Source organism: Sceloporus occidentalis, unplaced genomic scaffold (assembly GCF_023333645.1).
Source record: "Sceloporus occidentalis isolate IW3139 unplaced genomic scaffold, rSceOcc1.0.p SCAF_7, whole genome shotgun sequence".
NCBI lineage: Eukaryota > Metazoa > Chordata > Lepidosauria > Squamata > Phrynosomatidae > Sceloporus > Sceloporus occidentalis.
Window position 1 is genome coordinate 62,262,434 of NW_028316987.1, and position 16,612 is coordinate 62,279,045.

Here is a 16,612-nt window from a genome sequence, read left to right on the forward strand (position 1 = left end):
GGTTTCCACATGGGTAAAGAAAATACGTCCAGCCTCTAAGCAGCTTTAATGCCACATGTGACATAAGACAGTATACACTAACGGGGAGAAAGTCCTGATGAACTGAGACCTGTTTAACATCTTTTACCTCTTTACTAAATGAGTCAATATCCTTCCCTTTTATGCTGAGAAAACCTGTGCCAAGTGATACTGAATAATTTGTCCAAGACCACACAAAGATTCAAGAACACAATAAAGGCCAGTCTGCAAATACTTTATCTATTTTCAGTATCATTATAAAAAAAAAACTTTGAAAGGAGGGCTGTCAAACCAATGCAAAAAAGAGCTGGAATGATCAAACCAAGGGAAAGATGTGGCACTAGAATACAATTAAATACAGTGCATAAAGAATAATTGAAGCCATTTCTATTCTTCTGTCATAATAGCCTAAAACTTCTTTATAAATTAATTTATTGTAAAGTAACAGGCCTGGCTGAGCTAAAATCTTAGAGCCTTTTCACTCTCATTTTTGGGTCTACAGAGAACACTTTTGCATTGGGGACATTTTTTTCAGGTCTCTTTGGGGGAAATAATCATAATGCAATAGATCAAGTGAACATTTCCCTAAAGAGTGCTGGAAAAAGGCCCACAAAGCAAAAAGTGTTCTCTGTAGCACAAGTGAGCACAAGTGCAAGTGATTAATCATAATGCAACTGATCAAGTGAGCAATCAATCACACTTGTGCTCAGTTCCACTTGGAGACATCTCCAAGTGCTTTGGGATTATGTCATAATGCTAGGATAACATAGGAAATTAAGCTCCTTCACTGTGTGAGCCACATTTATGTTGGCTACCATTATTCATGTGACTTTCCAGGAAAAAAGACGAGGTAGCTACTGAAAGTAAAATGGTGGCAAAGTTCAGTCATTGTCTATGATTTCATTCATTGGCTAAAAATACTCAAATGGAAGAGTGGGTGTATTTCTTACATACGAATTAGACAAAATAATAAAGCTCACAATTTTGTTTATTACCACAAACTGTACAAGCCTTGGCTTTTAAAAATAAAGAAATGAAAGCCCATCATTACCTCACTCCAAAGATGCTCATGACAACAAATGAATGGGAACACGCTCTAATGTAATACAGTGGACCCTTGGAATCCATTAGGATAGGGTTCCAGGATCCTCTGATGGATACCAAAATTAAGTCCATATATATATATGTCCGTTACAGCAAATGGCAAAACTGAGGTTTATTTTTTGGATTGGGGAGGGGGACAGATTTTCAAGCCATGGATGGCTGAATCCATGGACATACAATCTGTGGATGCGAAGGACCAGCTGTAATTTATGACTGTGCAAATCAAGTGAATAGCTGTGGTGTCTGAACAAAGCATAGTTTCTTTCCTCAAATTCAGAAGAGTTAGGAAATATTGTTTAAACTACACAAGATGCTGAAAACTGTTCACATTATCTTCCGCCTTTCTCACTAGTTTGAGTATTTGCCTTTCTCTTGTGTGTGTGTTTGTTTCATTTGTGTTTCATTTTCCTGAATATTCAAAAATGAAAGCAGGAACAGATTATGTCTTGGAAAAAGTATTATGGACTAGAGCTTCGAAAAGTTAATTTGGGACTACAATCCCCCCCACATACACACACACACCCCCGGCTGTGATTGCTGGGAATTCTTGACATTGTCATTCCAAAACTAATTTTTCCAAACTCTGCTCTGGATACATATGATTATAACACCCCTGGCCTTTGAAACTAGGCTTCTTCTGTGTTTTTGCACAGACCACAACTGCCCCCTGTCAAGGATTAGTGGATTATATGGCTCACTGGCCTGATACAGTATAGCAATTCCTCAGGTGTTTTGCCCATAAAGGTCTGTTGCCAGATGAAACCCCTTTGGAATACAGGCTTTTCAAATTGCTCTCTGTCCTGGATTCATTCCAAATGCTGCATTGTGTCTGGAATTTCAGCCTATAGCCATTTGCACCAGTCCACTGGCATTTATCTAATGATTTCTTTTTTTTTAACCAAAAAAAAAAAAAAAAAAGAAAAGAAAAGAAAAGAAAAGAATTTTGTATTTTGCTTTGACATGGTGCTAACAAGATGTGCCGAGGAGGGACAAAAATATCAAAGAGTGCTCCAAACCCTTTTGTTGTTTAAAAATATTTGAAACTCAATCTAAACTCTCCTGATAGCTAAACACTTTCTTCTTTTTTGTGATTGTTGGAGCAGATAGGGGTTTTATCCAAACTATTTATCCTAATCAACAGTCGGAGAAGAAGAATGTTAAATAAACTATTTGATTGAAATTCCTTGTTTCTGGATGTTTATCCCTCTGTTGACAAAGGCCAGAGAATGTTTTACGTCTTGGTGGGAGTGACTTGGAATGGAGGTGGGGAGCCATTCTGGTGCTTTACATTTGCTGTTGTCAACTGGGCTGCAAAAGCAAGAGGAGGACAGGCTTCCCTTTGCTACTCCGTTTGATTAACTAAATTTATCATATACCTTGTCAAAAGTTCAAATCACCCAGTTCAAATGTATTAACTTTTCAGATAAAGTCAGAGCAGATGTCTCAGCAACTGAACTCTGAAACATTTTGACCAGAATCCTGTTGGTGACTTTCATTGGTGTCACCCCTGGCTACAGAAGCATAAATATTTTTTTTCTGAGCATTCCAGGAAGTTATCCCACTTTTTCAGCTGCATTTAAAATCTCACCATTTCTCTCTCCTTCTCCCACATTTGTGTATTTAATATAATATATTAAGTCCATATGTATATATGGCAAATGAAATATTACAAAACAAATCCTCATAAGCCTTCAGTAGTCTGCTTCTGAGGGAAAACAGAAGCAGAAACTATTGCACGCACCATCATTGGGGATGACGGGACTTGAGCATCCATGGATTTTGGTATCTGTATGTGTGTGTGTGGGGGGGGGAATGGATTCTGTATCCATGGATTCAACCATCCACCCTTCCCCTACAACCTCAGTGTATTGCTCTATATACTCATGTATAAGTCTAGAAATTTAGGTCAAAAAAAGACTCCAAAAACCTGAGTCGACTTATCTGTGGGTCAATGTAAATACTGTATCTTAACTCTTATTTAAAAGAAGGAACCATCCCCTGGTGAAAAGCAAGAATATAACATGTGAAGCACTGAACCCCTCAACTCTCTCATCCATCCAGCCTTAAGAGTGAGCACAAAGATTTATGTCTGCTGGAATTTGGTAAGTTCTTTGACATTGTTTTGCTTTGCTTCGTTCTTAGTCTTTGCTATATGCCTCTAAGTTTTACCCTTGACTTACCCATGGGTCATAGCAAAATCCATAATTTTGGCCCCTAAACTTGCCCTCGACTTATATATAAGGTCGACTTATAGTTAAATATATATGGTACTTCTACTTGTGAGACACACAGGAGGACCCCTCCAGCCAATCTCCACCATAGGCAGGTGTATATAAGGAGACTTATTACATCAGATCTAGGAATCCCAGGCTATTAAAACTTTTAAATAACACCAGAACCTTGAATCTGATGCAATTCCTTCTAAACTGGTGTTATATGATTTCTGTAAGATGTTTAGCAGTCTAGCTCCTGTGTGCTACATTGGATTGCATATTGTACTAGCTGAAGCTTCCAAGTCAGATTACGCTTCAGAAAGAACAGAAATCTCGTTAAAAATAGTAATGCCATCATGCAGCTATGGATTTCTTAATAGCCAGTACTTTCAACACATTCTAGGGAAACCAACAGACCAGACATGGCCAGTGTGGTTAAGTACAGATGGAAACATTAGCATTAGCAATGTTTTCAGACTAACAAGAGCTCCCAGTTACACCCCTTGGGCAGTCTTCACAGCCCCCCCCTCCCTGTCTCCACCACCAAAGGATGAAGATATGCCTGTGTAGATATCCTACATCAGCATAAGATACCATAGCACTGGTGGAGGTAGTGCTTGCTAATTGAACAGCTCAGAGATCTGTGGGGATTAGAAACATCACCTCTAAGAGCCCTAGCTCAACTCTCATGTTGTTGTTGTGTGCCTTCAAGTCATTTCCAAACTCGGTGTCCCTAGGGCAACCCTATCACATGGTCTTCTGTTATCCAAGGTCAGCCATTGTGTTTCCATGGCTGAGCAGTGAATCCAACCCTGATCTCCAGCATTGTAGTCCAATGCTCAAACCACTACACCACACCACACTACAGATTATTTAGAGTGGCTAGAATAAATGCCAAAAGCATTATACCAATTGGGAGAATGGACATTTAACTAGCAAATGAGGTTCAGTGTAAGCAAGTGTCAAATGCTACATGCTGAGACAACATCAACCAACCAAACAAAGCCAACATTGCATTCACAGTAGTGGGAATTGGTGGTGACTGACCATGGAACAAATTTGAAGGTTGTGATAGCCAGCTGATGAAACTTTAGATCTGGTATATGGCTTTGACAAGAGGAAGCATTTTGATAAGACAAAGAATCTTACAGCTTATTCAAGAGTCAAATTTTATTATGACATAAAATTTTATGGACTACAAACCGCTTCATCAGATGTAAGACTGTTGTTTTTTTCTGCTACAAATTGGCACAATTGCCCTCTGGAAATGGTTGATAGTGAACCTATAGAAAAAAACAACATAGATGATATCACTTTAATCAACAGACAAGAAAATGAAGACATTTGGATTCTGTCTGTGTCTATGTAGCTTGTTAATTCTAACTTTATGTTTGTTTTCACTGGATAATTTATTATTATCAAGTTATCTAAGTTTAGTCCATACACTGGTGTTTATATTAAGTAACTTGTATATTTATAGCTGGATAATAGCTGTAGCTTTTTCCTCTACTGACTTCAGAATGTATAGAAGGCACCAAATTGGACATCAAGGGTGGGCAAAAAGCAGCTCATGGGATGCATGTGGCCCTAGAGACCCCAACTCAGTTGCTCTAGATACTGTACTGCGAACCACACCATCCCCATCCAGCATTGTTGTTCATGAAGTCAAACATTTAGGAACATTTAGGAAAGCACAAGGAACAGAAAATAGAGGGAAGCACTGTGGGCATTTTTTCTTTAGAATGTTGATGGGATACAGAGTTATATGTTGGGTAGTGACTTCTGTGCCTTACTGATACACAAATATTATGCTTACTATCACATTCTGTACTGCTCCCAGTGGCTGTGGAAATGTTTTGTGCTCCATATCAAAGGGGGATAAAGCACCATCACATTCTGCATCTTGGTGTAGCTCAGGGTTGAACAATTTATTTACTTGTCAGGGCCATCTTGGTAACCTAACAATTTGGGTAACAGGTTGTTTATAACATAAGCCATCACCACTTGCCTATTCCCCTGTCATATATATCAGGGTGATATTCCCTCCAAAGCTTTCTACTTTGCTTCGGGTACTATTTAAGACTATTGAGGTTTTTTAATGTTTATTTTAAAAAAGAAAATCACAATTGTTTTTTTTCTAGAGAAAGAAATATACTTTAATTGAAAGTTGTGTGTGTGTGTGGTCTAGACCTGGGTTTGATAGAACAAAGACTTTAAGAATAGTGCCAAACTGTATAACATTTTGGTTGTCTGATAATATGTGCCGCCACTGCCATTGTTTCTTCTTCTTCTTCTTCTTCTTCTTCTTCTTCTTCTTCTTCTTCTTCTTCTTCTTCTTCTTCTTCCCCTCCTCCTCCTCCTTTAAAGTTTCCTAACAACTGCTTTTCCTATAGGATTTCAAACCTGGCAGTTATTACTCACTTTGTAACTGAGCTGCCCATGAAACAAGATGGATCAACAGATTTGGCACACATGATGTGCCAGAATGAATTAACAGTGTGAATAATAATGTGAGCGGAATGTATTTTGTCCAGGGGAAAACACTGCCTGTCTGTCAACTAGTCATTGGTCCTTAAAATAGCATGTACTTCTCAGTCACCACCACAAGCCTGAGAGCCAGAGTGTGTGGACAGCCTGTTTCCTCTAAATGCTACATTAGCCTTGATATCGTATATATTTTGTAGCTCAGACTATCCGTGCAGTGAAGCCAACTGCCTGACAATAGATCTTCCAAAGAAATTAATAGGATAAAGTGCTGGAAGGCAATGATGCAAAAGGCATTACATTAGTCTTTTTGAATCCACACCACATTTTTTAAAATGTTTTACCTGTCCTGGATTCAAAGAAAATGTGATGTTCAAGGACCCAATATTCACTTCAGTCCTTTATCATTATTCTCATATATAATACAAATGATCCCTGTCCCACCACCCCAAACCCCAGGTTCTGTGCTCATTAAACTTCATAACAAGGTCCATGTCATACATTATTGACCCCACATGTTGTTTGCTTAAATGTTTTCCATGTGGCATGGAGTTATATTGGCATTACACTTTCAGGAACAGCATAGAACATCTTCAGACCAGGTCTCTTTTCCACCACCAGGGATCTGCAGCACTGTTGTGAAGAAACCATGTGAGGGGGTTGCCTCACAATATGAAGCACAATACAGATGTTTCATCCTGCCATATGAAGTGCTGTCATTCAGAAAGGCTTTTCAGCTGCCTCCATATGGGTGCCATAACATAGGAACCAGCCCCGAGGGTGTTTCCCCTGAACATCTGCTCTCTTGACTAGATTCCAAATTCAGTATCTTCACAAAGTTAGCTAGAATTTGTTGGGAACAACAAACACACATTCTGTTGGAAGACTGTCATCATTTAGCTTTTTTCAGTGCAATTTTGGCTCTCTGGGCAATGTTCAAGAATGTGCCCTAAATCATATTGGTAGTACCCCTATCCCCAGTGTAGAATTAAACATTGTACAGATAGGTGAAATATAACACTTTCCCAAAACCAGCTCCAGATTTTGTAGTGGCTATTTTGCAAGATTTTTTCAGAGGAGATTTTCCACTGTCACTGAAACTGAGCGCCCAAGGTAACTCAGTGGGTTTCCATGACTGAGTGGAGATTTGAACTCTGGTCTTCCTAATCCAGCACCTATGACAGTACACCATGCTGGCTTTCACCATTGTTTATATGAGAGTATAAACTCTGTATTATTTTGTTTGTTCTCATAGTTGAGAATGAAACAATGTACAGGACAATAATGTATATCTTGAGATGTGGGACTGTTTCAGAATATGGTAGCCAAGTGTACTACTTTAAAGAAGACAGTCTGCTAAACGAATGCTCTCAAAATAGACCTCTGTTTGAAGGCATTTTGGATATGAAGGGACCCTCAGTCCAGCTCTCTTTTAAACATAAAGAACCATGAAAAGGAAGGCCAGAGGCCTTGCAATTGCCTGTCAACATTTAACACCTAGACAGCAGCCTGAGCAGGCACACAGGTACCTCTTCCCAATGCTGGTGTGATATACTGTATTTCTATTTAAATTAGAATAATTACTTCAATTGCTATACATTAAAATTTGATGCAAATAAATCATTTTGATAGATGCATTTCCTCTTGGGGAGAAGAGGAATGAGTAAGTACCCATGACTTTTTGAACATAGCTACAGTTTTGTTGCTGTTGCTGCTACACCATCAGAGACTATAGTGTTCCAGACACACAGTCTTATCAGATGAAGATGATGACTCTAGAAAGTCATTTTTGGAATAAACCACAATTCTAGATCAGCTACTCAGCTATGTAACTATCTTACTTATATAGTTAGGTAGCATCTCCTGGATCCATTACCCTATCTAGATATTCCAGGCAGGAGCTACAGTGAGCAACAGGGATCTGTTCTCCTATTGATCAAGATGCAGTTGCCTAGCATTTCCATCTGAAAGCAATCTCTGGTGCAACAGAACGTCAAAAGCAAAATCACTGTCACAATTCTCCCTCACACTGGAGACTGCTCATGGAAGGGGTTGGTAGTGGAAACATCAGTTCTCTGAGTCCTGATCAACAGGAAAACAGATCTGTGTTGCTCAAAGCTGCTGCTGCCTACTCAGTCCAGATAGGGGGACTTCCACAATTCCTGTGTATTCCCTACTCTATTAATAACATAGACATGATGAATATGAACCAGTCACAAATGTGTAGCTCCCTAGAGCTACCTCTCTTTGTAACTGCAATTATGAATTCCAGTCCATATTTTCAATGCCTGGACAGGATGAATAGATAATATACATGTTTTGTCTAAGTCTCTGTATTGTTTAGGAAGCTTAAATGTCAAGATGTTTACCTCTGAATAAGAAATGCTTTCTTTACTGAAGAATGCACATAGTCATCCAGATCAGCCTTTCCCAATATGTGGCCCTTTCTCACTATACAATTATAGCACTATGATTCCACTTTAATTGCCATGGTCCTATCTATGGAATCCTGGGGCTTGCAGTTAGGCATTTAGAACTCCCAGAGAGCTCTGTACCTCACCTGGATTCTAAATGACTTTGGTCTGGCAATTAAAGTCAAATATATCACAATAATTATGTGGCATGAAGGGACCCTGGGTGCCCTCCAGATGTGTCCCTCTATATCCACAGACAACACAACATATTTATTTTAGTCCTTTAGCACATCTGGAGGACACAAGTTTGAAGAAAACTATTCCGGAGTGTCTCAGGTTTTGCCTCTTTGCAATCAACAGTCTAAAATTGCCACTAGCTTCCACTCTTGTTCCCTTTTGCTCCATTTGAAAGATTATTATTTTGGCATACTAAATGAGTTCTAGTGATCTGGCAATGGGTCTGGGTTCTCCTTACTTCCTCTAATAAGCTTGGTGAGCCAGGAAAATATGATGCATTCTCTTTCCTCCTGCTAGTCTTTAGAGATTCCTTTCTCTTCCCCTGCAGTCATTCAAATATTGCATTTGTGTGCATTTTTAAAAAATGATCTGTATTTCTTAGCTTCCTGCCTGACTAAAGGGTCCACCACCTCTTCCCCACTCGATGTGACCACAAGGTCATGGAAAGGTTGTTGACTAACACAGTTGCTTCTAGTAAGCCTCATTCTTTCCATATGAAGCCATTTAATGTTACATTGGATTTCTTTTATTTTGAGTCTGTCAGCCTTATTTCTGAGTTATCTGTTTCCATTTGTTATTATGTAGCCTGCACAATATTTTTACCAAAACAAGAAAGGTGACTTAGGCAAGAGGCAGCCTTTTACAAAAACGGTTTGTTTTAAACCATGGAATGGGGATCGTACAGCTCTCTAAATGCTGTTGGACTACGCATCCCAATATTCCTTACCACTAGCTTAAACAAGAGAGACCTGGGTCCAAAAGTCCTACTCTGTGATAATAATGAAGAGATGTATGGCACCTTAAGGACTAAGGATTAACACAATTATTACAACATACACTTCCATGGACTAGTTCATCTATTACATAAAACAGCATCCTGAGTTACATATCCTCAAGGTGTCAGGAGAGAGGATAGAGGGCAAAAGATTAACAGTAAGGTCATAAAGGGAAATTCAATTCAAGGAATATGTATGCCGCAGCGGCTGCAAAGGTGCCTTTTTTTCTGGCTTTCTGCCACTTCTTTTTGTCCCCAGTGCTCTAAGGGATGGCCAGAAGCTGCTTCTTCAGGTATGTTTCACCCCAAAGTCACTTGCTACAGGATGTCAATTTTAATGTATTTTGGCATCAATGGGAAACAAGGTGAAAATAAGGGAATATTTACTGGAAAGGCATAGTGATGCAACTGGACATTTCAATGTCATTCCCAATATATGCAAATTAATTTATAGCAAGGGTTTTTTTTTTAAACAAAGAAATTTGTTCAGTTAGAGGTAAGCTTAATAAACATTCTCAAGAGTCTGGACTGCAAACATGAAACTGAGACAATAAAAATGTTCTTGGCCTTGAAGTTTATGAGTATATTGACATTGGACAGAGGAAACACATGGACAGAGATGTATTGTACCACATGGTTTACTAACTGAAGTTATGAGGTGTCAGGGACTGCATGGAGCACATCGATGACACCATACTCTGGGCTTCCCCTTTGGACCTTGTGATCTAATTTCTTTACTTTTCACTGCCTTTCAAAGGGGCTTTCTGGCAGGCTGCAAGTATGTAGCTACTGTAGGGCCCCTTGGCCTGGGATTTCGGATAATTTTGAGATAGAAAATATGAACAAGAATGATTCTCTGAATATATTTGATATATTTTAGAGCTTGGGAAAGTTCATTCTTGGATTGCAGCTTCCAGAATCTGGCAGACAGCATCATGATAGTTATATCCCAACCCAAAATATAAATTTTTCAAGCTGTACCATATTGTCATTTCAAGCAAGAGTCATCTGCATGGATTTGTCACCTACAAGTGAGCAAATGCTTCTAACCAGTTGTTAGATTGTGCATAAATTACCAAAAGAATATTTCTTCCTGGGCAAAAATGGGTTTTCCAGGACAAAAGATATTTTCCTAACAGCTGGGGAACTCCTCTGGGTAGAATATCAGACTAGTGAAAATTTTGCACACTTTCCCCCCAGTATTCAGACACCCCAAAGTGTTATGGAATAATTATTCTGTGGAGATGAACAAGGGTGTTTTTGTGTGTGTTTCACAAGAAAAAAATACACACTTTTTCTCTGCAGAATAATACCCCACAATACTTTGAAATGCTTGAGTATGGGAGAATACTGCAAAGAATATTTGTTTTCTTTCACAGTGAGGAGAGAAATATCATAATCATTCCTCCTCACATGCATGGATGAAACAGTCAAGGACCTATATCCTTAGTGCAATTCCTCCTCCTCTTCACCCTTCTTCTCTTCCACCTTGAAACCACAATATTCTGCAAATACATAAGTATTTTTAAAAGGCACATCAACTTGCCATATTATGTCCCCCTGCCTCCTGGTTCATGGACTTGTAAGCTTTTTTCTATATTTTGACACAGAAAAGCTCACTTTCTTTGAATTTATATATTCATTACCAAATGTGACACTACTGAATTTGGCCCCTGTTGTTACTGAGGAATGATTTTGTACTGAACTTAAAATGCTCTTATCTTTAAAATGTTTGTAATTTTAAAATGTCCAGCTTGATATTACTGGCACCCATTTTTTAAAAAATACCTATTTTAGACGCCAATCAGCACCAACATGGACCAGTTATAGTGGTCCATGACCTTGTCTCATGCTGTCTTGTCTCCAGGGATTGCACATTTAAAATATTAGCAGGTTTATTATTTATTTCGCAACATGAAACATAACTCCTGATCTGATTGATAAACCCTAAATATTCAGTTCAGAATTAATCATTAGAATGAACCATGGAAATTTCATATTAGTATCAGCTCCTAAGACTGGCATTTTGCAGTCTTTTTATTTTCGTCTCTGGTTACCTTTTAAACTTTGTGTTGGATGATATTCCAGGAAGAAATCAGATGTTATTAGGCATAATCTCCAGACGCTAATAATAATAATAATAATAATAATAATAATAATAATAGTATTTATTTATAACCTGCCTCTCCCTGTGTTGGATCAAGGCGGGTAACAGCCTATAAAAGAGAAAATAGTAAACTCAAAGGCACATAAATGGTAGATACAAGTGCACTAGACTCCAGATTCCCACTCCCTCCCCCCCCTAAAATTAACATTAAAAGCAATTCCCAAACAATGGGCAATAAAATCAGTCAAGAACGAATCAGTCCGAAGAGAACAATTTACGCAAGTGGAGAGTGAGATTAGGGGATCAATTTGGGAAGGCCCACCAGAAGAGATCCATTTTTATTGCCTTCTTAAAGGCTTCCAAAGATGTTAGTTGGCGGATCTCATCCAGCAGATCGTTCCAGATTTTTGGAGCAACAACAGAAAATGTCCTCTGGGAAGTAGTTACTCTCTAACTGGAGAAGGTTCTTCCCAGAGGACCTGAGAGTGCGGGAAGGATTATATGGGAGGAGGCGTTCCCTCAGGTAAGCTGGACCCTGGCTATGTATAGGCTTTGGCCACACTGCTTTAATAATCATGGGCCATTGTATCAAATCCTGGAATTGGCACCAGAACTCTCTGACAAAAAAGGTAAAAATGGTCACAAAACTACAGATCTCAGAATTCCATAGCATTGAGTCATGGCAGTTAAAGCAGTGTCAAACTGCATTAATTCTGCAGTGTAGATGCAGCCATAGATGAACCCACACACATTCTGAGTGTTTGGGACTGTTGAAGCCTGACAATAGTGTATTCTGACATAAATCACAGCCACACTGTGAGACACCCCCCCTCAAAAAAGCAAAACAAAACAAATACCAATTATACACTGGTCAGCGCACAGGTCATACATAGAGCTCCAACAATTTTTTTGATGTTCTGTCTTCCCCCTGGGGAAAAATGGGTGGGGAAGAGAAAAAAGGCATTCTCCTGCTTTCTGAGTTCTTCAAGAGGGAGAGTTTGGGACTTATGGAGTTAAGTGGGTGAGGCCAAAAAAAACCCCTTCCCTTAAATTATATGAACTGACTTTATTTCTTGTTGTTATGACTCTCCTCCATTTCTGAGGCCTGGTGTGACCCACAGCAGGTATTGTGGGTGAAAATGTTGATCCTACCCCCCCCCCCCATGTTGCCTCATGTATTTATCACTTGCTTTGGGGATTAGCAAACATTGTAGTAGAGTCTAAAATGCAGAACTTTTAAATAAGGAATTAATTAGCCCAGTAACACATACTAGGCTAACAGAATAAATAAATGGGTGGATAAAAATACCATCCCATGATAAAGGTGCAGACGGTGTGGGAAAGGACATCAAGGGTAACTCTCCATAGTGGGAAAGCTACAATCTTTGGGGCTGTTTGGCCTAGAAAAACTAGAGTATAAAGTCATATTATAGAAGTACATTGAATTATACATGGTGAGGAGAAAGCAATAGGTACCTTTCCCTCTATCATACTTGTAAAACCAGGAATCATTCACGGAAGCTAAATGTTTAACTATCCAAGACATAAAAGGAAGTACTTCTTCACAGAGCACATAGCTAAACTGTAGAAAAGCAGGATGTTTATGGCTACCAACCTGCATAGTTTCAAAAAGATAAGGGATAATTTCATGAAAGTTAGGGCCAGCAATGGAGACTTGGCCAGCTGACCTTTTATCACTTCCAATATTAGAGACAGGGAGCTAGAGTGGTGTAGTGGTTTCAATGTTGGACTACAACTCTGGAGACCAGGGTTCAGTTCCCAGCTCAGCTGTGAAACCCACTGGGTGACCTTGGGCAAGTTACACTCTCTCAGCCTCAGAGTATGGCAATGCAAATCCACTCTGAAGAAACTTGCCAAGAAAACCCCATGACAGGTTCACCTTAGGGTTGCCATATGTCAGAAATAACCTGGAGACAAACAACGACGACAGTTGGAGACAGTTTCTGAACAGTATGGGACAAAGTTATCCTCATACCTTGCTGGTGAACTCCTCTTACATTAAAATCCATATCAGTTCTAAAGGGCTTGTGCATCCTGGCTTGAACCAAAAAGTAGTTAGGAGGACCTCCCCTTCCTTCCAAACTGTTTGAGAACTCTAAAAATAATTAATTTAGATAAAACATAAATGATTGTTTAAAAAACAAAGACCAAGTTTGTAAAATTCAGTCCCAAAAACTTGAAACACTATAGGGAACTGGCTGGCCATGGTATGAACAGAATGTTATACTTAGTCCTTTAGTGTGATCCAGCATGACTCTTCTTATGTTTGTTTGTTCCAATCAATAAAATACAGTTCCAGGCCCTGCTGAAGGTGGAGAAATTGACTCAACAAATACACTTGCAGATAAAGCAAGATGCTATAAAGTATAGTGCAGTTCTGTCTATCATTCTAGGAGATCAAGATTACACTCTAATTTTCCTAGCACTCCTGAATACATTTCCCTGAATACGCAGCTTGACCTTACCTCCAAATATTGGTGTGGCTCATAAAGCCCTGCAGAAGCTACCCTATTAGATCTGATACACTTATCTGTAGATACTTTGTGAAAAATAACAATAGCATTGAAATAGAATCACGCGATAGCATGGAAATGGAAGCACAGCAGAACATACAGGGACTCTTTCACACTAGAGAATTACATGGTTCAGTGTATTTAGAATTCTCAGCCAGAGAGCTCTAGTGCCTCCACAAACTACAAATCACAAGATTACATAGGGTACAACTATGACAGTCAAAGTGAACTCCTAACTCTATAACTGCAGTGTGAAATAGCGCCATTTAATGTTAACAGTCACCATTTTCTTGTAATGAAAAAAGCCTTTCCCATCTCTTATTCTCTGCTTTATCTGACTGCACCTCTCTAAAACAAATACGAAACAAACATAAACACTCCTGAAAAACCACTCCTGTGTGTTAACCTTCTGGAATGGCTTACAACTGGAAGAGGACACTGGCAAAAATCATAGACCTTCTCCCTTTGTGTTTCATGACAGTCTGTTCTATTCACTCAACCCTCTGATTTATTTTCAGTTTCATTTTATATGGAAGATATTTTCTTTTATCTTAATCTGGAATGCATTGTAAATATTACACCACCCTTCAAAATGGAATATCCCGTTATGTTTTGTTAGATCTCCAAAGCCCTAATCTTTGTGGTCATCAGATGTGTTATCCTAAGAGGCCTGAATTCCCAAGTCCAGCTTCTGGAAGCTGCTGCCTGAGATTTATGATGCCCTCTGCCCCGATTTCAACAAAGATAATTGGAAAGGCACATGTACCAACTTCCAGTTTGTGTGTGTTACTTAAAATCCCCTGAGCACCTCCAATTAGAAAACAACTTTTTGACTTAATATCCTTCAATTGTTAAAAACTTGCGTCACTGAGAGATCGCAGTGAAATGTGGAGGTCCCAGCACATTGGCATTTGATTGTGAGGGGATGTGATTGTTCCACATTTAGACTGGAAAGGGTTAGGAACTCTGTTTCCCAATGTGCTTAATGAATAAAAGGAAAATTGGACCCTTGAGCCAGAGTCAATGATCTAACTGAGTGAAAAATGTTTGCAGGTTAACAAGGGCAACTGTTCCTTGCTGCAATTCCCGTTGGGGATGAATGACAAAAAAGGCCAATAAACATCAGGGTTGGCATTATTTATTAACCTGTTTTCTTTCTAGAAAATAGATGTTACATTAGATGCTGGAAGACATAAATTTTTCAAAATGAGCTGTTTGGCAACAGGAGGTGTCATTAACAAACAAAATCTCCCTGTTCATGAAGCTGCCAAAATTAACACATTGCTAGCTACAAATAGGATGGATTCTGAATAGGGAGAACCAACACAGAACACTTGCTCCTCCACAGGATGAAGCAGCAACTACTGGATTAAGGGGCTGTGCAGACAAGGGGCTAAATGCCACCCATTTTTGCCCCAGAAGGAGGCCGCAGCAACCAGATGCCGCAACCAGCCTCCGGAGGGACCAAAAAGAACCCACTTCTGGGCGGGTTCTTTTTGCATTCCAGAAGGGGCGCCATTGGCATGCTCACACACCATGATGATGCCCCTTGTGCATAGCACCATTTGGACTCTGTGCCTGAGGGATGTCATCATGGTGCACCCCATGTGTACAGGTGTATGCCAAGATAGTGCCCGGGCAGCAGAACTAGGGCTCAGAGTGTGTGAACGCTCAGCCTCTGTTCAGCCCTAGTTCATCTGCAGGCCAACACAAAGTGCAGGTCTGTATAAGCTCTAAGATACTAGGAAACCAGGGTTTGTAATCCCAGCTCAGCCATAGAAACCCTCTTGCACCAGTTATTCTTTGAATAACTCATGCCAAGAAAACTTTATGATAGGGCTACCTTAAATCAGAGTTGACCTGAAGGTGTAAAGCATCAGGGTGCTTTTCTGCTGTATAATTTAAGAAACATTTTAGGACAAGTAACATTAATTACATTCCATAAATATTTTGAAATATTTTGACTTGTAAAAAAAAACCACCACTTGATAATGTAATAGATAAACCACAGGACAACTATCAAAACAGCATTATTTATTTTTGTGGTTTTTTTAGAAAGTTCACTCATCAAAATAACAGTAAGATACTAAACATAACAATGTACCTGGCTCTTTTACTTATTTTTTATGTTGTTTATAGTGCAGGGATATTGTTACATAGTCTATGTCATGGGAGAAGTTGGCATTTTCTCTTCTTTCTTTTTTCACTTTCTTTCTTTCTTTCTCTCTTTTTCAGGGGGAGGAAGTGTTTGAGTATCTAAACTTTAGGGAGGAACTGGGTTACATTTTTAAAGAGTTATAGTTATAAACAAGTCAGATCAATAAGTAAATCCCTGATCAAGACAACAGGTTTTAACCTGTGTCTGAATGTTACTAATACCAAAGCCTTCCAGAATTGTTCTGACCTAAGTGGCATTCACTACATATCTAGTATTGCCTGGGACGGTTCTCCTATAAGGCCATTGCAGTTTCCAAATGTAATTCAAAATCCTGCTTCATGGACTGAAATGCATAACTTTACAATGATGGAGCTGCATCCCCATCACAGGAAAAACAACAACAACATGTTAACACACGGGTGACAAAGTGCCAGCACAGAGGTGACTCATTGCCAGGGCCAGACCTAAAACCAAGGTCCAGCCAGTGAAAGATCATTGCAGAAGCAGCAATAGTCCTGGAAATGGTGGGTGGCACAGATGCCAATTGCCCAATTCCTGGCTATGCCAT